The sequence below is a fragment of the Tupaia chinensis genome, unplaced genomic scaffold (genome assembly GCF_000334495.1).
Source record: "Tupaia chinensis unplaced genomic scaffold, TupChi_1.0 Scaffold000078_1, whole genome shotgun sequence".
NCBI classification, from domain to species: Eukaryota; Metazoa; Chordata; class Mammalia; order Scandentia; family Tupaiidae; genus Tupaia; species Tupaia belangeri.
The window spans coordinates 7,803,170-7,825,660 of NW_006159539.1; the positions used below are offsets into that span (position 1 = coordinate 7,803,170).

A 22,491-nucleotide genomic window follows, 5' to 3' on the forward strand; every position below is an offset into this window, starting at 1 on the left:
CGTGGGGTTCATCCTAAGCAAAAGGCGGCCATTCACCAAATAAGAATCCCGCAGGAGTGCTGAGAGCTCCAAGGGTTGATGGAGTAGTTGCCTCCTTCTCAGTGTAGACCACATGCTCAGGTGGTGGTCAGCCCAAAATCTCATCAGAAGGGATGGGAAAGAACGTAGGTGTGACAAGGGAGGACCGGAACTGAGACCCTGGAGAAATGTCCGGGAGGTCGGATGTGTCCCGAGTTCATTGTCAGGGAAACTTCCCTAACAAGGGGCCTGGGGCTCATTTCCCAGAGTTAAAGCCCCTCTCTGGGAGAGGCTAACCCCTCTCTGGCCCCTAAGAAATCACTCCGCCTTTCTGAAAAGGAAAACGTAGAAGAAATTGGTGGGTGGCGTTTAATGGTTCTAATTTGGATGTTTTGTTTGTTTCACGTGGCAAACAACAACAACAACAACAAGGTCTCCAGTGTGGACACGACTGATTTCATAGAGAACTTGCAGGTGGATTTAGGTTCATCCCGGACAAGGCAGCGAAGGTTCGCTATTGCTAACCTGAGGGATCAGGTTTGTTTGTGACTCGTGGGCCAGATGACATTCCCATATCCTTTGGGGACAGCGTCCGAGAGCCTTTGTGCATGTGTGGTGGGTGGGGATTGGGGGGATTAACTGCTCTTTCAGGAGCTTTGGTGGGGAAGGACTTACAATGTAGATCTTTCTCTGTAGGAATAAGTCGAGGGTTAGGATGATCTCATCTTCTCCGAGAGAAGACTTTTCTCTGCTACCGCCATATGACACTACCGACTGGGACCACCACAGTCCAAATTCACCGTCTCGAGGACCCCTGGATCAACCTGAGGGCAGAAGGCTGTGTTTGCAGGTACCTGGAGCGTGGGTTTAGTTCTGGGTTCATCCTTTTCTGAAAGTGTAACCCTTCAGGGTCAGTATAAAAATTAAAAAAAAAAAAAAAAAAAAAAAAGGCCCCAAAATTTCCCCCCCTTTTTGGGGGGGGGGGCCAGATGACATTCCCATATCCTTTGGGGACAGCGTCCGAGAGCCTTTGTGCATGTGTGGTGGGTGGGGATTGGGGGGATTAACTGCTCTTTCAGGAGCTTTGGTGGGGAAGGACTTACAATGTAGATCTTTCTCTGTAGGAATAAGTCGAGGGTTAGGATGATCTCATCTTCTCCGAGAGAAGACTTTTCTCTGCTACCGCCATATGACACTACCGACTGGGACCACCACAGTCCAAATTCACCGTCTCGAGGACCCCTGGATCAACCTGAGGGCAGAAGGCTGTGTTTGCAGGTACCTGGAGCGTGGGTTTAGTTCTGGGTTCATCCTTTTCTGAAAGTGTAACCCTTCAGGGTCAGTATAAAAATTTAAAAAAAAAAAAAAAAAAAACAGGTCCCAAATATGTCCCCAACTTTGGTGGGTGCTGGGCCAAGACCTCCCTGAGCCAGTCAGCACAGCTCAGCCTCTCAGCAGATTCAGCCGGATCCACTAGCACCCTCGAAGCATAAGCAGCTTGGGGCACTGGGCGTACTGTCCTGGGTTCTGTTCTCTATGACTCGCTCTGCCCCGTCATCCCTCCTCCCGTTGTCACCTCATTGATGCCTTTAAGAACATCCTTCTTTCTAAATATCCCACGCTTCCTTCCTTAGCTAACTATCCTCGGTGGATGGCTCGAGGAGGCCGTTTCTAGACGTGGAAGTCTTAGCTCCTTCTCTCATCCCTGTCTCATAGTGAGGCTCTTTGCCAGCTTCAGGGCAGCTGGGAAACAAGCCGAGCCCATCTTGGGGGAGAGTTTGGGCTCTGGGCTGAGGGTGGGGGAGGCTGGTGCATCCAGACCACCCGAGAGCGCCTTGTGAGCAGGGATCTACACTTACCTGCTGCTGAGTCTATAGTTTCCACCAGATCTTTGGAGACAAGGAACAGCTCAGAAGGAGAGGGGAAGAGTCATGAGGCGGGAGGGGGCCGTTAGACTGCAGGGGTTCGGAGAGGAGGGAGGTAGGCCTGCACCCCCATGCTCTTAATCCCTACAACAGAGGTGTTTCTCTTGTTTTCTAATTGTTACCTTGGGCTTGGGCTTTCATCAGTTTTGGATACCGAGGAAAACCAGCTTTCTGAGCTTGCAAAGGCTGGGTGGTGGTGGGGGGGAGTCCTCACACCGCCTCTGGCCATCCCCGTGGTCTCGACAGCTGGACTTTTTGAGAACTGCCTTGGGCAAGTCTGCTAGTTTGGGCCCTCTATAACTGCGATTCCACAGGTCTCCTTTTCGGTTTGTAAGAAACTGATTTATCCCTTTATTCATTCATTCATTCATTTCACAAATATTTACTGAGCACCTCTTATATGCCAAGTCCTGTTTTGGGCACCAGAGACATAACCAGCCTACAAATAAGACCAAAGTGAGGGAAAAAAGAGAAAAAAAAAAATGCCCAGTGCCTGTAGATTTCAACATTCTGTTTCCCTGCATGGGACACATGTGGGAATCTTTCACCTTCCTATGTCATCAGAGTAGAACTTTACTCTTCCTTACGCTGGACCCCCGACCCCACTCCAGCAGCCCAAGGTGCATGGAGTTTCTTTACCTCCTATCACTAGCTCTCGGGGGCTGGGCAGAGCCCTCTGCCACGCTCATACCTGCAGGGTAGGGCAGGTTGCATAGCAATCCAGAGCTCAGTGTGGGGCACCGGAGGTTTTTCACCCAGGGGACGACGCTGGGTGGAGGGTGAGGAGGTGGGCTGCAGGTGGTCCGAGGCGGCCTGTGGCTCACTGCCCAGGTGGCCCCAACGTCAGCCAAGAGCACGGCAGGAGAAGTTCTCTCCTGGAATGTGAGGATCCGAGACCAGGTGACGACCTCGCTGGGCGTTAGGTAGCTCACCTCAGAAGCGTAATGGCCATTGAGGAAAGACTCGCTCCAGCCGTAGTATCTTCTGGACACATTCACTTGCATCTCCGTCCCAGTGCATGGATGAAGAGATGGGATGTGTCACCTATTTGCATGATTGCAGTTTAGTGTCTCTTGAAACGTCTAAGTGTCTGAGTTCCATTTAGACATGCATGCCTGGCGAGGCTGCCATTTAGGCCACTGGATGGGCTGCTCCTGCCTGTCCTAGCAGCAGGGGCAGGGGTGCCCTGGTGTCTGCAGCATGTGGGGTGACCAGTGCTCCAGGCCACCAATCTACAGAAGGCCAGAGTGCGTCCTCAGATTCCCGTTGAGAAACCTGCAGGGGGGTGTGTCTCGCTGTTCCCTGGCCTCTGACTTGTGCTTGAATTCATGCTGCCTGAGTTAGGAACTTCGGAAAAGCAGCCTCACTGCTCATTTTCCCAGACCACCTGGCATCGGACATTGCTTGGGCTTCTGCCGACTCTTCTTCTGCTTCTACGAGGGGGCCGGTCTGACACTGAGCTAGATACACTCCTTCACAAGTGTCCTCAGCTCCCCTCTCCTCACTTGCCATCACTGCTTCCTCTCCTGCCGGGAGGGGGACTGCCCACTCTGTCAGGTCGAGCCTCACAGTGCTCCGCTGTCCCCTGCCCAGGCTTGCATGACCGAACCCCTGACAGTGCTCAGCAAAGTCAAGGGCTTTGCATTCACCAGGTGGGTGAGTCCTGTCTCCTGAGAAGGGGGTGTAAGCTATCATTAGAACTTGAGGGTGGGTGGGTGGATGGGGATGAATGCTGCTGGGATGGTTCCTTGTCACCCCTCAGAGTGAGGGGCCAGTGGTTTCATTGCCTTCCTCTTCAGACAAGGGCTTCTAGAAGAACGTGCTTTTCCCTCCACCATCATGAGTAGAGCAGTTGGGGAGGGTCCTCCTGGTGCGGGCATATCTGGGGCCACTTTAATAGGAACCTGGGAGAAGCTGTACGTTGCGGTCTCCGATGTGCAACACGCCAGCACACTCTTTGCATGTGTGTTGGAATGCCAGCTCTGTCAACACCCCATAGGGTCCGAGGACGTCTTAGCAGCTGACCGACGGGAAGCGTCTTTCTGTAGTCAGGTACCCCTAGCCCTTCTGTCGGTCATGGACGCCGCTATGCTGACAGCGGAGTTTCCTTCCTAAGACAGTTACCTTCTCGAAAGAGAATTCCAAGAAGGGAAGAGACACACCATTCACCAATCCATTGGTATGCCCCAAGAAGTATGGGAGGCAGGCACCGGTTTGGTTACCATATTGGATTGTTTTTGGTCTCTGGGAGGGGACATTTGAAACCATGGTGACCATGGTATCAACAGCAGGGTGAGGCTGTGTATCCCAGGGCCCTGCTCTGAGCTCAGTGGACGCGTTCATGACCGAGTCAGGATCAAACCAGGTGTACCTACCGCTGAGACACAGCTGAGCCAGGCAGGAAGAAAGGGCGGTTTCCTACCAAACTGTTGCTACCCTCTCTACTTTGTGGCAAATCCATTAGGGCAGGGGCTGGGTTCTTCACTTTTGCATCTAGTCCCTTTTCTAGTAGTCGTTCTCTCAGGAGGTGTTGGTTGAACAACAGACCTCAGAATGAATTTCCAAATCTATCTTCGAATTCAGCTAGCAGAGGCTGACAGCCTCCAAAAGATTCTAGAGGAGCTGTATGAATATGTAAGCCTTCATGTACATTTCTACCGGTTGCCCTTTCTCTAGGTTGCCAATACCTAGTGTCATCGCTCTGAGCCACTCAGTTGACTGGAAAACTCAGGTCTTTGAGTTTGTGTTAGGGTTAGGGTAGGCCAAGCGCTAAAACAAGCAGGTCCAAAATAGAACAGCTCAGTGAAGCAGGAGCTTTCTCCATTTTGAACATGACTGCACTGCCCTTTCCTTTTCCCTGTCACCTGACCTGGATGTGCCTCCTGAAAATCCCTCACTGAATGCTTGTCACCGGTAGATGACACTGCCATCCATCCCTGTCTTCCTAAGCAAATATTGACCACCAGCCGATGCACCGTTTATCACAAGCGGATACATCCAACTGTAACTGTCCAGCCAATTATAACTGTTGTTTCTGATAACCTCCTTTTTTGGCTTTTGTTAACTGCTTTCTCTTAACTCAAGGCCTGTACTTTCTTAGATGTGCAGGGGTTTTTTTTGTTTTTTTTTTTCCCCCCCATTTGTGGTTTTTGCCTTTTTAAACCTTCCCTCCCCCCCACCCCTGCTTCAAGGCTGCAAGGTTTTGGAGTGACAGAAGTCCTCTTGCAGTCGCTAGCTTAATAAATGGCTCCTTTCATTGGGCTAAAATGGGATGTCCTCTTACTCTCGCACTGATTTGAATACATCAGACACGGTAGACATTTCTCTCTCAGCGAGAAGTCCAGGGAAGATGGGCCAGACTCGGAGTGGGAGTGGGGGAGGAAGTTCGGCTCGAGGCATTCCCTTGGGGGTCAGACCGCCAGCGGCTCTGCCACGTTCCATAGCAGTTCCCAGGGGTTGCTATCACCATGGTCATCACTGTCGCAGCGTGTGGGATGTGGGGAAAAACATGGAAGAGAGCGTCTTACAGGTTTCATGGCAACCTGGACGTGCATACGTCCCCTCTGTCACCTGGGACAGGACGCAGTCACTGGCCACACCTAGCCACCATGACTGGGAAATGAGGCAGTGGCCGGTCATCTGAGCACCTTGGCAACCTCGGAGACGGGATGGATTTGGGTAGGAGTAAGGAGACTTAACTGATTTGGGATTTGGAAGAGATTTTAAGTGCTTTTTCATCCAGTAGCCAGCCCAGTCCAAGTGCTAATCTTTCTGCTTGACCTGCTTCCTGCCCGCACTAGGTCCTGAAGCTGAATTTCTCATTTAGGGCCCAGGGGAATAACAGGCATCACTATGTGGGAGGAAGACAAGGAGACAGAGGAGGCAGAAAAGCAACCCAGGGAGGCTTCCTGCATGGGGAGGCCCATTCTTGGTGGCTCTGGGAGGTTGGGACTAATGCCATCTTCATGCTTTCATTATCCTTGGGCTCCTGGAACTGGGTCACATTGCCGATGTCCTCATAGGGCCCCTGGAAACTGTAGTCACTGCTTAGATAGTCACTGTTGCTTCCAGGTTGTGGGTACATTTCTAGAAGGGTAACTATTTTTGTGATTTCAGAGCGAAGCCAACATCAACCCGCAGGTGATTGGAGAAGGCTTCCCTGCATCCTCATTTCCTAGCTCATCAACAGTCTCTTTAGCTTGACTGACATCACTTCCTCGTGTCCCTCTCATCCCCCCAACACACGCTCTGATGGCTTTCCCTCCAGTCCTGGCTTAGACCTGCCTATTCATACCGCTGCCCTGATGTCCCAATCACCTCGCACCCTAAACACCTATCTTGGCCTTTCGTGGGCACTCATGTGTTGCTTGGACTAGCGTAACTATTTTTCCAGTATTAATTATGTCTTCCCAGTGACATTGTGGGCTCCTGGACTGCCTGACATTTGGATTTTTTTTTTTTTTGCCACTTCCTCAAGCTCGAGCGTGGTGCACCGGGCACTCCCTCAATGTCTGTGGAGGATGGCGGCCTGGTAAGCCCTTGGGAGACCCTGCAGTGACTTGAACCACAGATGTAGATGAAGGTAACTCTTGGGTGGTGGAGACTGGTCCAGGCCCTGGGTTTTAGGTGCAGGAGAGAAGACTCAGCAAGAGCAGAGAACAAAAGGAAGGGCTCCCAACTTCACTTGGCAGCAGTGAACACCACCCTCGCTGGGTCATGCCCTGACTCGGCCTTGCCCTGAGACCTGGGGCTGCCTGGGTAGTGCCAGGGTACTGGCAATCTGCAGGATGCTGCTGCTGAGGCTGGCAGCAATGTGACCGTAAACGCTTGGCTCGGTGGATGGGACAAGCTTCCGTCCCTTCTGAAGCAGGGATTGCTGGAGGCCTTTGGAGGCCACACGGTCCCTTTTATGCTTCATGCCTCCCTAGGGACCTTTCAGACAGAGTTTCTTGCCCTGAGACAGGAAAGCGTAGGGTGGGGGAGAGGCCAATCTATTTTGCGTGTGGGTCTGAAGTGAAAGGAAGTCTGAGAAGCTCAGGCTCACTGGCTTGAAGCTGGAGTTGAAGAATCCTCCCAGCTGCCCCTACACTCCAGTCATTCAGAAATTGGATGATAAGCTCGTCTTTATTTGAAGTTCAGAATCCACCGGGGAGTCTTAGAGCAATTGTCCCATGGGGTAAAAGTGTCTCTTCAGCAGGGAGGAGCAAGGGGTCCGTGGCAAAGGCTTAGAGAAAGCAGTTCTACTCTGCATATCGACTTTGGATCTGGATACGGGATACGAAAGCTATCCACATACCTTGTAGCAGGCCTCCTTGGCCAATCCCTGCTCTTCTGATGTGTCTCCACCCCTTGTCACAAGGGACCGGGAGAGTTTTGCCCCCCCCCAACCTAAAAAGTGACAGGAAGTATGCAGAGGTGAGCAGGGGACGAAGGGAAGCTTCTGTAACGCAGCCACAGGACGGACAGTCCACCGAACCAGTCAGCCAGTGCACTCTCTGCACCCCAAGTCCCAGAAGCAGCTTTTCCAGCATCTGATCCCTGGTCCCTGATGGTTCAGTCTGGTGCTGCACCACAGGGGGACAGGACCGGTGAGGCAGACGGGTCTGTCTCCAACACCTACGAGGAGGCGGCCAGGATGCCCGGGTGCCGGCAGGACATCATCTGCCTCCTGCAGGAGTTTTAGTGTCCATCACCAATGAATGGCTGTGAAACCGGGGGCCGGCAAGTGGCATGGTGGCTGAGGGCGCTGGACTCCCACATGGCTGACCACGGTTCAAGTCTCGGACCTGGTGGCTTGCTTTCTCACTTCCTCTCTCTCTCTCTGATCAAACTGGAAAATAATAATGATAATAATAATAAATAAAGTTAAATAATTCTTTTTTTTAAAAAAAAAAAAGCATGGATAAATGTTTAAAAAAAAATTAGACAAAAATTCCACAGTGCTCTGCACAGGGGAGGATTTTTGCAAAATCCTGTTTTATCTTTGGGAACCACAATAGGGGTGATGGGTACCCACATTAAATCTATTTCTCACTATGGTGAGAGTTAAGAAAACATCCGAATGATTTTCTTAGAGTGTGTCTCAGCTGGTCCCAGTGAATCCTGGGATTAAAGCAGAGAGGGAAGAGCACAAACGGATGGGGGAGCAGTCCCCAAGAAAGGATGCGACCTTTTGATCTGCCCCTCTGATAACTTCCTCAGTCCCTTAGAGGCTAGATGTTAGGTTCTTTGGCTCAGACGTTTGGGCCTCGGGGGATCAGCACAAGTCGTGTGCTTTGGCCACTTCTTGAGGTGGCCCTGCCAAGAGTACCTGGGTAGGAAGGGCTGCCCTTTGAGAATTTAGTTAAATAGGATTCAGTGGTTAGCTGTAAATGTGTAAATGAAGTGCCCCGGGCTTTTGTATTTTCACCCCTAGAATCATGACGGATGGCATGGGCTGCATGATGACCCTGGTCTTGCAGAAGCTCTGTCTGGGGATGCCCAGGGGGCAAAGCAGCTGGAGCTGTCAGTAAGCTCTTCCCAGAGGCAACCTCTCTAGGAGAGCAGAACCACGCCCTGTCTTCCTGGGGCTACCCTACGTCACCTGCTCAACAGCACATATCATTCAAATAGAATTATTAACTGCAAAATGCTTTCACTTGGCTGGCATGCGTTTTATTTTATTATTTTTTTCTTCTGATTAACCTTGAGATGAAACATTTCTCATGGGTTTCACTGCAGAATTTTTATTCCCTCTTTCTCCCTAAGAACAGCATGCCTGAGTTCTCTGTAGGCGTGATTTTTTTTTAACGATGTATAAGATGATCAATATTTGAGTAGTATTTACTATGTTAAGTCTGTTAACTCCTTGTTAATTACCTTTTTTTTTTTTTTTAAGACAAGGCCCCATTAGTCACAATGCTTCTGCCTCAGCCTCCTCCCCAGGTCACCAGGATTGTAGGGATTTGCCACCATTGCCCACTCTTGAGGGCATCAAACCCACATCCGCCATGCGGTTTCAACCTGTAGAACACAGCATATTAGCAGCGTGCCCCGCCCTGGCTGCCCTCCCTTCAAATATCTTTCATCAGTTTATTGTTTCCCCTTACATTTTATGTAAGCTTTTGGATACATTTTTAAGTAACTCACTCTTCGATTATGAGCGCTTCCGCTCACTTCACGTGCAGAAAGCCTTTGCTCCTTGAGCCATCAGTTAAATATATGCCCGTATTTCCTCCTACATATTTTTGGATTCGTTTTTTACATTTACTGTGCTGGGATTTGATGTATGGTGTGAAAAGGGATCAAAACTTCATCCCTTCCCGTAGAGCGCCATCTAATTTTATTTTTAGATAAGTCTACTATTAACCATTGCTTTCCGGTGAGTTCTTTCTCAGACTTTAGTCCTTATTTTATTATTTTTTTTTTTTTCATTGCTAGAGAGCGCGTGCACCTGCCAGAGAGACAGGGAGAGAAAGAGAGAGGAAGCACCCCCCAAAGGACGGTCTTTTATCATTCTGCAGTCCTTTTTCTTCCGTTTCCCCATCCCGTCGGGATTGGGCATGCACACACGTTGCCAGGTGAGTTTTTCAAGCTGCTGGGGCCGGGATTCACACCGTGGTTGGCCATGCAGCATCCAACTCCTTATGCATAGGGGTCAGCCACTGTGCTATGGGGTCAGTCCACAGAGTTACACCTTTAAAAACACAGGTAATAGTTCTAAGGGCTGTCCGAATCTGCTCATTAGTTGGCCCAGAACTTGTACTCGAACCACACTATTTTAACCACTGTATCAACCACAATACAATTACATGTCTCACAGGGAGAGAACTTCCTCGGTATTCTTGAAACAGCCCTTCACGCTTTTACCATTTTTCTTTTCCTTTTTGGGTAAATGCTCGTCAAATTCAAAGAAAGAAAAGATTCTGCTGGGATTTACTCCAAAGTGCATTTTGCATCCTAACGGATTCTTAAGGATTAGCAGCATGAATGTATCCAATATTTCAGTCCGGGTTATGTTTCTCAGCCGTTCTCTCACAACCAATCTTTCTCAAACGTTCGTGTTTTTAAATATAGATCTTAGACATGACTTATTACTCCATTGGTTCTTTTTCTTTTTTTTTTTTTTTTGTTGTTTTTGCTTTTGTAACTTGCCAGAGAACATGTGTGCTCAACAGAGAGTAGGTGAGGGAGGGAGAACAAGAAACCACCCGCCCCAGGGCAGCATGGTCATGTGCAATCCCTTCACCATTTCTCCCTCCTCTGGGTATGTTGGGCATGTATGCACACATGCCCAGCATGTTTTTCACGTTGCAGGGTCTGAGTCTCAACTGGGTGGTCAGCAATGTGGGACATAACCATTTTAACTACCAAATCATAGGCTGGGCCCATATTTTTCAATACATATTTCTTTTTAATTGCCGGAGGGCACATGTACTTTCCAGAGAGAAAAAGTGAGAGATGGGGTTGAGGAGGAAGAGAGAGAGAGAGAGAGAGAGAGATCACCCCCCAATGAGGCATGCTTATGTCATACCCCTGTTTCCTTCATTTCTTCATCCCATCAGAATTTGGGGCATGCACATACATGCGCCCGGTGTGTTCTTTAAGTTGATTTTGTAGCGAATGATTCAAACCGCAATGATACGTAATCTGGCAGCTATGTGCAGGGCTACACTCCGCACTGCAGGACCAGCCATGAATACTTTTATAAATAGTCTTCTCTCTGTCATTTCTGCTTATTGTTGAACTAGTTAACAGGTATCGGTTTTGGATGTATCTTGTATCCCATCTCTTCTCTAATTTCTTATTAAGAATTTTGCGAATGACGGCCTTAGCTTGGTGCCTAATCATATGATGGTCTATCAGTCGGCAAGCATTTTGTACCCTTTTTATTGTAGCGTTTGAAAACGAGTTGGTGTGTGGTCCTGTTGCCTCAGTCATTTCCAGACTATGGGATTAGATTGATTTTGAAGTCTCAAAGGACTTTCAAGGTCAGTATGACACTTTTGTGTTTTAGCGAATTAAAGAATGGGTTTAAAAAGCATGAACGATGCCTTTAGGGAGGCCAAGCCAACAGGATGGCCTTCTTCAGGAGCATTTCCACCCTTTTCCCAGTTGTGAGGACAGTCATCCCTTCCAGGACCCCCTCGCGGACGCCGAGAGCCGTACACGCTCAAGTCCCTTGTATGAAATGTAATAGTATTTGCATACAAGCCGCGCACGTCTTCCTGTTTACTGTCATCTCCTTCACTTATGTTACACCAAAGCAACATCAATATGTAAATAGATGCTCTACTGGTTTTTTAAGTTTGTTACTTTCTTCAGGGTTTATCTCTCCCATGTATACAGAAGAGACAGAGAGACAGCATCTTCCACAGGGTCTTGGATGCGGTCATCCATGCCCAGATCAAGCCAGTCTGGATCGTGGCCACACATGTGTCTGGTATTCTTAGAGGGGAGGTTCTCTGGACATGAAGCAGGAGACTTTCTACATGGGTCTGCCTTGCCAGAGCATTGCGTTTTACTGCTGCCCCACTGTCCAGCCTGTATTTTTAAAAAATTGTTAGTATTACGTAAAAAAATAATAATAATAATCAGGGGATGTGTGCACTGGCCAGAGAGAAGAGACAATGAGAAGGGAAAAGCACTAGGGAAGAGGGCAGGGCATAGTCATGCCACAATCCCTTCTCCGTTCTCCATCCTGTTGAGATTTTGGGCACACGTAATATGCCTGGTGTGTATGCGTGCGTGTGTGTGTGTGTGTGTTTAATTTGCTAAAAGACATGTGCTCATCAGAGAAAAAAGAGAGAGAGAGCAAGCATCCCTCTGGGGGGGGTATGACCATGCTGCAATCCCTTCTCCTCCCTTTCCTTCGGAATTTCTGGGCATACATGCACATGTGCCAGGTGTGTTTTACAAGCTGCCGGGTCCAGGACTCAAACTGCTCAGTTGACCCTAAGGGTTCCAGCCACTTTAGCTACTTTATGCTCCCAAACGGCCCATGCCAGTGTGTTTATCAAGCTATTAGGGCTGGGATTTGAACCATGAACAACCCAGTGGGATCCAACTCTGTCAACCACAAGGCTATCGGGGCTGGCTCTCATCTTTCCCCCCGAGTATTTTGGGTCACAGTTGGTTGGATCCGAGGCTGTGGAGCCCACAAATCCCAGGACGACTATATATGGGCCCATGAATCCCAGGGAGGAATTCATTCCGGGATGCCATCAGGCGGAATGATTGGAATAGCATCCAGACCTTCTAGGACACGAGGCCACAGGTTAGAAGAGAGTGGTGTTAAGACAGCACACGCAGGCAGGGCCAGTGTTCTCAGACAAGCCTACCAACGAAAAGCCACTCCAAACAAACTCTTCTGAAAGGTTTTTTTTTTTTTTTTTTTTTAATTTTTGAGAGGTTTTTGCCTTAAGGCGTATGTGCTTGCTAGAGAGACAGACAGAAAGCAAGAAATCGCCCCCCGGGGGGGATGGCCGTGCCACAGCCCCTTCACCTCCACTCTCCTCTCGGGATTTTGGCCACACACGCACACGCACCTGGCATGACTTTCAAGCTACCAGGTCTGGCATTCGAACTGTCGATGACGTGGGAGTCTAGTGAAGTAACCATTACGCCATCTGCTGGTCCCCCCTTCTCAAAGCTTGTAAAGTTCTCACCAGAGTGCCTTTCATCAGGTGTCCTAGGATCCATCTCCTAGCTGTGGGTTCATCAACGCTGACAGGCCTGAGGAGCCATTAAAGGAGGTGAGTGTCTAAAAAAATCTCAATCGTTTTGAAATAATCTTTAAAGCAAAATGTAGGTACCCGGTGTGTGTGTATGAGTGCATCGGTGGGACTGGGCATCTTTGGGGCTCCAGTCAGTCACTGGCTCAGCTCTTAGTCTGTCCCCACTAGCTGCCATGATGCCTTCTGGCCATGGGACAGTCAGCTTTGTTCCTTAGTCCTCTCTTTTATTTGCCTAAGACTTGTAACATCGTAGCAGACGTACTAAAAATTGGAGGCAAAGGAAGACCTGCTGATGTTTTTAAGTTCACATGGAGCACAGATGAGAAAATAATTCTACAGATTTGCTGCTAGATAGCTAAGTTACATTCTTTTCACAAAAATCCCTAAGATTCTCTGCAGGCACCCTTATAGCGAGAGCTCTCGATACCTCAAAAACCAGTGTTGGAAAGAAAAATGCACAGGCATGTCAGAGAAGTGAGAATGCCGGCCTCTCTTTACTGCAGTGTTTTCTGTGGACATGGGACATGTGGGATGTGCATGGTCATTCTGTCTTGTCATATAGAAACAAAATACAACAATTAGCAAAATATGCCTCACTTTTTAAAAATTGTTGTGCAAAGTCATACAATTTAAAAGAACCACACCATGAACAAAGCTTCGTTGTATTTTTGAGGTTGTCAGGTGTGGCTACATTGCAATCCACGTTTAAAATTTTCACTCGATTTCTCCAAATCAGATGCCTCATTTAAAGACAGACGCGTTGACTGTGCTTTCTTCTTCTGGCCTGAATCATTCTGGAAACAGATGTAGCCAGCTGTCCTCTTAGCCTCCAAACACACTTCTGGAAATGGTTATAAAATGCTCAGTTAGCTTTGAGCAAGGTGCTTTCCTGTATCCTTCATCCAAAATGTCACTCCAGTAAAGAGAAATGTTGGCGTGCCGTGTAGTCGCGTTACGGGGGCAGAAATTCTAAGAGCTGCTGAGAAGTGGAACCAGTTGTCTTTCAAAGTAATTGTAATTGATGTCAATAAAGTCATGTTTTCTGTACGGAAGACAGCCCAGCTACTCCCACTTGTCTGTAATCTGGGATGATATTATGTCTGCTTCATGTAGTAGAAGTTCCAAATCGCGAACAAATAGGAATTGATGTCGGACTACTGTTTACCCACACTGGAACTTCGCGTCTGGTAGAAGACAGCTTCTGTGTACCTTGCTTCTGTGATCAACTACAGGCTTCCAGCGTGCACCGGTGCAGAGAGCTGACTTGACCTTATGTAGCAGATTCCAAGGAATTTATTTAGTCTTTTAGTTTTGGCTGTTGGGAATGTGTGCTCACCACAGAGAGACATAGAGTGAGAGAGTAAGAGAGGCAGAGAGGGAAAGTGAGAATTTATCCTCTGGGGGGATGGCCATGCTGCCGGTCACTTCTCCTTCAGTCTCCACTCGGAGTTTTGGGCACACACTCACACGCACCTGGCATGGTTTTCAAGCCCCCAGTCAGGGACTTGAACCCTGTAGTCATCCATGTGGGATCCAGCGCCTTAAACCTGCACACCACCTGCTGGCCCTCAAGGCATTTCTTGTCGATGGAGTTGACACTCGGTACAAGCTGCAGCTTTGTGTTATTTCTGAAAGGTTTCTTCTTGGGGTAATAGACAGGAAGGCAACGGTCTCTAGAGCGCTGTGCTTGAATTCTTGTGTACATTAGCCCGTGACAGCTACCCTTGGATTTATCAAGAAAGCAGCAGCATACGTGAAAACTTGAAACATTCCAATACTAAAAGTAATGCGTGGAAATATGGCTTAATGTAAAAAGGTCAAGTATAATTTTATGTGTAGTAAAAAAATTACAGCTTTAATTAACCTCCTCCCCTTCTTCCGTCTTCCCAGTACTGCTCACCCTCCCTGGATCTGATGGGCAAACTGTGATCTTCCATCAGGGATTTATTTTATCGAGGTTTTTGTTTGTTTGTTTTTGGCAAAGAGAAATTTGTAATAGTAATTTGCTAAGATGTGGTATTTGATCTGCAATTTTTTTTTTTCAGAGTTGAGGGATGCTACTGAACAGTTATTGTTATTTATTTATTTGTAGAGGTTTTTGCACTCAAAGGGGAGAGAGTGAGACAGAAACAGACAGAGAGATAGAAAGTGAGAAATCACCCACTGGGTGGATGGCCATGCCTCAATCCCTTCTCCATTCTTTTCCTGGGATCTTAGGCACACATGTGTAGGTACCTGGTGTGAGTTTCAAGCCACCAGATCCTGTACTCAACCATGGGTGGCCATGTGCGAGTCCTGTGACATAACCGCTATGTCATCTGCTGGCTCCACTATGCAACAGTTCTTATCAAACCAGTCACAAAGAGTTTAATGAAAAGGAATGATCACTTGATAGACACAGAGGGAAGAAATCCTGTCCTGAGTTATTTAGTAGAGATTGCTGTCAAAGGTCTATCACAAAGAGACACATATCTGGTATAGGCTGGCACACTTAAGTTTTTTATCATCCCAATTAAATATTGCAAATCTTTCAAAAAGAGCATCAAATAAAGACAAATGTGATATAATCTATGATGCTGGCCCCAGGGTAGAAATGATGTGATCAGTTTTTTCAGGTTTATACTCTGTCCCGCATGGAACAGTGTCAGTTCTGTTTATGAATAAGAGGGTCGAGGCCTTTTCTGTGTAGATTAATCATTTGTTTTTAGAAGAACACCCAATGAGACAGTATTCTTTCCAGCTCCCCAGAGGGAGAGGCCCTGTCACTTACACTAAAAAATTTTAGATGTGTTGATTCAGATTCAATCCGGATAGTTCTTTTTTTTTTTTTTTTTTTTTTTTAAAGGGGTTTTTTTTTTTTTTTTTTTTTTTTTTTTGCCATAGGGTGTGTGTGCTCATCAGAGAGACAGAGAGCCATGGACAGAGAAAGTGACCTTTTTTTTTTTTTTTTTTTTTTAAAGAGGGATTTTTGTTATAGGGCACTTGAGCTCACTGGAGAGACAGGGAGAGATAGTGAGATAGAAAGTGAGAAATCACCCCCAAGAGGGGATGGCCATGCTGCCATCCCTTCTCCATTTTCCTTTCAGGATTTTGGGCATACATGCACATGCACCTGGTGTGAGTTTAAGCCACTGGGTCTGGGACTTGAACCATGTTTGACTACATGGGAGTCCAGCAACATAACCATTATGCCATGTGCTGGTCCTTTAGATAATTCTTCAGTTGAGAAACAGATGTAGCCAGCTGTCCTCTTAGCCTCCAAACACACTTCTGGAAATGGTTATAAAATGCTCAGTTAGCTTTGAGCAAGGTGCTTTCCTGTATCCTTCATCCAAAATGTCACTCCAGTAAAGAGAAATGTTGGCGTGCCGTGTAGTCGCGTTACGGGGGCAGAAATTCTAAGAGCTGCTGAGAAGTGGAACCAGTTGTCTTTCAAAGTAATTGTAATTGATGTCAATAAAGTCATGTTTTCTGTACGGAAGACAGCCCAGCTACTCCCACTTGTCTGTAATCTGGGATGATATTATGTCTGCTTCATGTAGTAGAAGTTCCAAATCGCGAACAAATAGGAATTGATGTCGGACTACTGTTTACCCACACTGGAACTTCGCGTCTGGTAGAAGACAGCTTCTGTGTACCTTGCTTCTGTGATCAACTACAGGCTTCCAGCGTGCACCGGTGCAGAGAGCTGACTTGACCTTATGTAGCAGATTCCAAGGAATTTATTTAGTCTTTTAGTTTTGGCTGTTGGGAATGTGTGCTCACCACAGAGAGACATAGAGTGAGAGAGTAAGAGAGGCAGAGAGGGAAAGTGAGAATTTATCCTCTGGGGGGATGGCCATGCTGCCGGTCACTTCTCCTTCAGTCTCCACTCGGAGTTTTGGGCACACACTCACACGCACCTGGCATGGTTTTCAAGCCCCCAGTCAGGGACTTGAACCCTGTAGTCATCCATGTGGGATCCAGCGCCTTAAACCTGCACACCACCTGCTGGCCCTCAAGGCATTTCTTGTCGATGGAGTTGACACTCGGTACAAGCTGCAGCTTTGTGTTATTTCTGAAAGGTTTCTTCTTGGGGTAATAGACAGGAAGGCAACGGTCTCTAGAGCGCTGTGCTTGAATTCTTGTGTACATTAGCCCGTGACAGCTACCCTTGGATTTATCAAGAAAGCAGCAGCATACGTGAAAACTTGAAACATTCCAATACTAAAAGTAATGCGTGGAAATATGGCTTAATGTAAAAAGGTCAAGTATAATTTTATGTGTAGTAAAAAAATTACAGCTTTAATTAACCTCCTCCCCTTCTTCCGTCTTCCCAGTACTGCTCACCCTCCCTGGATCTGATGGGCAAACTGTGATCTTCCATCAGGGATTTATTTTATCGAGGTTTTTGTTTGTTTGTTTTTGGCAAAGAGAAATTTGTAATAGTAATTTGCTAAGATGTGGTATTTGATCTGCAATTTTTTTTTTTCAGAGTTGAGGGATGCTACTGAACAGTTATTGTTATTTATTTATTTGTAGAGGTTTTTGCACTCAAAGGGGAGAGAGTGAGACAGAGAGACAGTGAGAGGGAAAGTGAGAAATCACCCACTGGGTGGATGGCCATGCCTCAATCCCTTCTCCATTCTTTTCCTGGGATCTTAGGCACACATGTGTAGGTACCTGGTGTGAGTTTCAAGCCACCAGATCCTGTACTCAACCATGGGTGGCCATGTGCGAGTCCTGTGACATAACCGCTATGTCATCTGCTGGCTCCACTATGCAACAGTTCTTATCAAACCAGTCACAAAGAGTTTAATGAAAAGGAATGATCACTTGATAGACACAGAGGGAAGAAATCCTGTCCTGAGTTATTTAGTAGAGATTGCTGTCAAAGGTCTATCACAAAGAGACACATATCTGGTATAGGCTGGCACACTTAAGTTTTTTATCATCCCAATTAAATATTGCAAATCTTTCAAAAAGAGCATCAAATAAAGACAAATGTGATATAATCTATGATGCTGGCCCCAGGGTAGAAATGATGTGATCAGTTTTTTCAGGTTTATACTCTGTCCCGCATGGAACAGTGTCAGTTCTGTTTATGAATAAGAGGGTCGAGGCCTTTTCTGTGTAGATTAATCATTTGTTTTTAGAAGAACACCCAATGAGACAGTATTCTTTCCAGCTCCCCAGAGGGAGAGGCCCTGTCACTTACACTAAAAAATTTTAGATGTGTTGATTCAGATTCAATCCGGATAGTTCTTTTTTTTTTTTTTTTTTTTTAAAGAGGGATTTTTGTTATAGGGCACTTGAGCTCACTGGAGAGACAGGGAGAGATAGTGAGATAGAAAGTGAGAAATCACCCCCAAGAGGGGATGGCCATGCTGCCATCCCTTCTCCATTTTCCTTTCAGGATTTTGGGCATACATGCACATGCACCTGGTGTGAGTTTAAGCCACTGGGTCTGGGACTTGAACCATGTTTGACTACATGGGAGTCCAGCAACATAACCATTATGCCATGTGCTGGTCCTTTAGATAATTCTTCAGTTGAATGTACAGCATAAAAGATCATCAAAGGCTGTCCATACTCCCCCAGCAGACAGAATGATCTGAACATGCTGAAAGAAGATAAAAAGAGTCTGCTTCAGTTTTTGAAAATTGTAGTTAATCTCTTCCCTTAAATGCCCAACTTGATCATCCTTCTTACACAGAAACAAAGCACTAGTATTTTTTTAATCAAAAAATGTCTTTGATGAAGATTTTTATGTGCCATGTATTTAATAGAAAATAATTAAAAGATTGTGTAAACAGTCCAGTCTGCAAAATTTCATCTTTCAAGTCACGTAAGATTTTTGCAATTATTATTTTGCAAGATTTGTACATATTGTTATGATGCTCTCAAAAGTAGATTTTGAGCTCAGTTTTACTTATCAGATCTTCGAGGAGAAGCTCTACAGGAGACAGATGCAAATTTGATGTGGCTGGGCCCCGGAACTCAGAGTAGCCCAAGGCTAACTGTTGCTATTCCAGGCCTCTGTGCCTCTGTGAATTCTCTGCCTCTGCCTCTCCCCCTCTGAAGTGATAAAACAACCCGAGACCTTGAGAAGCTAAACACCCTACTTATCTGACCCGTTCTTCCTGAGAACAAACTCCGGGCTACATCTTCCCATTGGGCTGCTGCTTCCTAATAGGCTACCCCTTAGCCCACTGGAAACCGCCCCTTCCCAACTTTCAGATAAGACTGTGCTCAACCCTCTGCGCCCGCCAGCATATTAAAGAGTTACCCCTGTCTCTCCGGAGTGCTGCCTTTTTGTTCCCCTGCCATCTGGTTTTCTGCAGCATTTGGTACGTTGGCCGGGAAGCGAAAATCAGACTGGCCCTTTGAGCCACCAATCCCAGGGTGCCCCCCCCACCTTGGAACGGGCACTGCGGTGTGGAGGGATAGGCATGCCCCCCACTTGTTTGACGGGATCCCCCAGCTAGGGTGCCCACCCAGGGGACGAGCATTCCTGGATCATTGGACTCCAGTTGGAGACAAGGACCAACTCTTCTTACTCTGGGCCTGGATGCATCTTCTGTTAATTCTCTACTTAGACGTCTGAACCATTCTGGTTGTATCTGGAACATGTAGATCTCTGTGCTGTTATTGGAAGGCCAGGAGATTGAGAAGGAAGCACTGAAATATCTCTTTAAACGAGATTTAAATTGTGCACTAAACTATTATCAGGATTTCCAACATGAGGTGACTTTAGGACTGATCATATTGTAAGACTGTTGAGTAAAGATTCGTTTTGCTGTTTCTTCACAGGAACTTTGGACATGAGTTCCGCTAACTTTTCATTAGTCCTTATATTTTTGTCTTTTTTTTTTTAGGAGAGAGGGTTTTGCTATAGAGCGTGTGTGCTTTCCAGAGAGACAGAAACAGAGAGACAGCAAGTGAAACATCACCCCCCCCGGGAAGATGGCCACACCACAGTCCCTCCTCTTACAGTTTCCTCTCGGGATTTTGGGCACACACACACACACACACACACAGTGTGAGTTTTAAGCCACTGGGTCTGGGACAAGAACCACGGTTGACTACATGGGAGTCCAGTGACATGACCATTACACTATCTACTTGTCCCTGTTTTTGCATCTGAAGTTTAATATCCATTTCAAATTGACTAGGTTTAAAAATCTCTTTGGAAACTAACTTCTCCATTTCTGGGAAATCATATTTGTTTAACTTCTTCCTTGTCATTTCCAAGAGTTTCTTAAATCCTGTTCTCTCTTTCTCTAATTCACTGTTTTTCTTCTTCATTTCTTGACCAAGTTATACACCAGAGATTGTGTTAACTCAGTAAGTTTCTTGAATAGTTCCTTTTCATCCTCGGATGTCTTTTCTCCTCCTCCTTGCTCCTCTAACCTCATTTCATTTCCTAATGCAGCAATCCCTGATGTTCCAGCACGCCTATTTTTAAAAGGGATTTAGGGTCTTCTGGTATTTTCTGTGACTTGCCCCAAGTCTCCTGAATGCAAAGCTAATTGTGAGAGAAAGTGCACCTGTTTGCATAGGAACTGGAGTCTTCTGGAAAAGACCCTAACTAGGGGTCTAAAACCCAGTCGATATGGGTAGGCCAAATTAAGGCACAAAACACCACCTTGAGAAAAGACTGGTGACTCTTCAACTCACTCTAAGCAAAGCAGAAGAGGGTGTGATTGGAGGAATGGGTGGGATTCTAGTGCAGTACACCGTGGGGGGTGCAGGTGACCCCTGACCTGGCCATACAGGCATCCCGGGTGTGCTTTGGAAGCAGTGACAATGTGTGCGCTCAGGAGTGAGCATCCTAGATTGAACTGCGTGCTGTGGAAGTGGGTTCATCTTCCTTCGAAGAGCCTCACTGTCCACACAGAAGCCTGTAAGGACATAGCCATGGGTGGACCAGCGTGCAGTCTGGGGAAACACAAGGTCAGTGTGCAGCAGGGACGGTGCGTGGTGGAGGAACCCAATGGCGAGAGAGAACCTGCCTGGATTCATTTCCCTTGCCCTTTGACAGTTCAGAAAACCACCGTGATCATCGGGGTGAGGATCCCAATCAGCCAGAGACATGCAAACCCGCACGGGCCTCAGTGATCCAAAATCTTGGAATTCAGACTTTCGGGTCAAAGGGGTACTTGTCAAGGACTCCCGCTGGAGGAAGGCAAGAGGGAAGGGCAGCATCTAGACGTAGAAGCTTTGTGCATCCTGAGAGGCAAGCCTCCTGGGGCCAGGTGGACTGCACAGCAGATTCAGCTGAGGGCTGTCTGGGGTGATACCCACCTTGGTCTTCCCTAGGAAATGTCACTTCCCGTGATAAATTACCTTCTAATTAGGTAGGACTCATTTCAGTTGTACAGCCTCAGATGAGGGGTACACAGGCTGGCGACTGGACACCAAAACAGAACATCTCTCTAGAGGAATTTCTGAGCAATCTCCTCTTGGTCCTATGTCTTCTCCCGCCCCCTCCCCCGCCCCAAGCCCCACAGAGAGCAAGGACTGGGAAGGCACCGGGGCAGGTGAAATGTGGGTAAGGTGTCCATTTCTGTAGTCAGGCTCATAATCATCAAGATCTTTCCAGAAACAAATCAAGGAGATGCAGAACAGAGAATGACCCAAAGTAGAATAAAAATGAAGGCCCTGCCCAGCTCCGTGGCACAGCAGTAATGCCTCGCTCAAGAGAAGCTGGATTCCACACGGTGACCAGGATGCAAGTCCCCGGCCTAGTCAGCCAGGTCCCCTGGACCAGAGGCCTGGAGGAGAGGGATCACAGTGTGACCAGACCCTGTGGGTTTCTCCTCTCTCCCCCCTTCAGTCTCTGCCTCGTGTGTACTGTGCGTGTGCTCTAGCCGTGAACAAGAGGAAAAGCATATCCAGGGATCTAATCTCCCCGCATCTGCAAGTTGTTCTTGGCTTTGCCAAATGTCTGTCCGTGGGAGGGGCTTGGTGAGAAGGTTTCAGGTCCGCAGATGCTCCAGCACTCACTTGGACCCTCCAGACTCCTTTACACTGGAGCTCACATCGACAGAGAGCTGCCGGGGGCTCTTTGGGAAGGAGCTGGGGAGACACCATCACCGACTAGTGGGCACCGTTGTTGAAAAGTTGAATTCGGCGGAGAAGAAAGAGGACCCATATTTTTTAGGGCCTCTATATCTACCTCAACTTTTTGCCACTCTCAGATCCCTCTGGGCACTTTCCTCCCGGCGCTCATCAGAATAGTCAGTAGGCATGTGGGTGATTATTCGATTGTCTGTCTCATCCGTCTAGACTGTTGGCTTCCCGAGGACAGGGACTCATCACTTTACCCTTGGGGGCACACAGGAGATCAAAGCGTTCAGATGACATGAGGGCGGTGCCACCTGTCGGCTTCAGATCACGAGCCGGGGAGGGAGAGAGCGCCAAAGGTCGAGGTGCCCTGCAGGAAGAGGGGCTGGCTGACCTAGGAGAGGGGTGCAGAGGCCCTCACTGCAGCAGCCGAGGAAGTGAAGAGGAGAAGGGCAAAGACAAAAGGGGAGACCCAGACTCTCTTGGGAGACCCCGGGGGCGGGGAGGGGGGGGAGTGACGACTGACACTGACGCATGGGCAGTTTCTGCCTCCATGTCTCACCTCCCCGCCCCATTTTCATAGTGCCGAGAACCCTGTCTTTCCACTCCTAGGGAGAAGACATTCAGGCAGGCTGAGCTTCTCGTCTGGAGCTGGGATTCCCTTGGTAAGTGGGGGTGAGAGTTAAAATGCCCTGGACTCAGTTCTAGGAAAGAGCAACAGGTGTCCATCTGTTGACCTTATGCAAATTTCTTTTTAAAAAAAAAAATCCAATCACTTCCAAAAA

At 47.6% G+C, this 22,491-nt stretch overlaps 1 long non-coding RNA gene across 4 annotated transcripts in view; it reads left to right on the forward strand.

The window, feature by feature from the left end:
- The first annotated feature begins 1,007 nt into the window (after window positions 1-1,007).
- The window catches only part of LOC114006520 (uncharacterized), a 43,331-nt gene continuing 21,847 nt past the window's right edge, over window positions 1,008-22,491 (forward strand). For 2 of the 4 annotated variants that reach the window (XR_003548220.1, XR_003548223.1), the window contains exons 1-4: window positions 1,008-1,296; window positions 6,421-6,525; window positions 10,820-10,912; window positions 12,608-12,676. This is a non-coding gene — a long non-coding RNA (uncharacterized LOC114006520). Of the gene's footprint in view, window positions 1,297-6,420; window positions 6,526-10,819; window positions 10,913-12,607; window positions 12,677-22,318; window positions 22,372-22,491 lie in introns of all 4 variants that reach the window. The other 2 variants (XR_003548222.1, XR_003548221.1) reach the window with 2 other exon arrangements.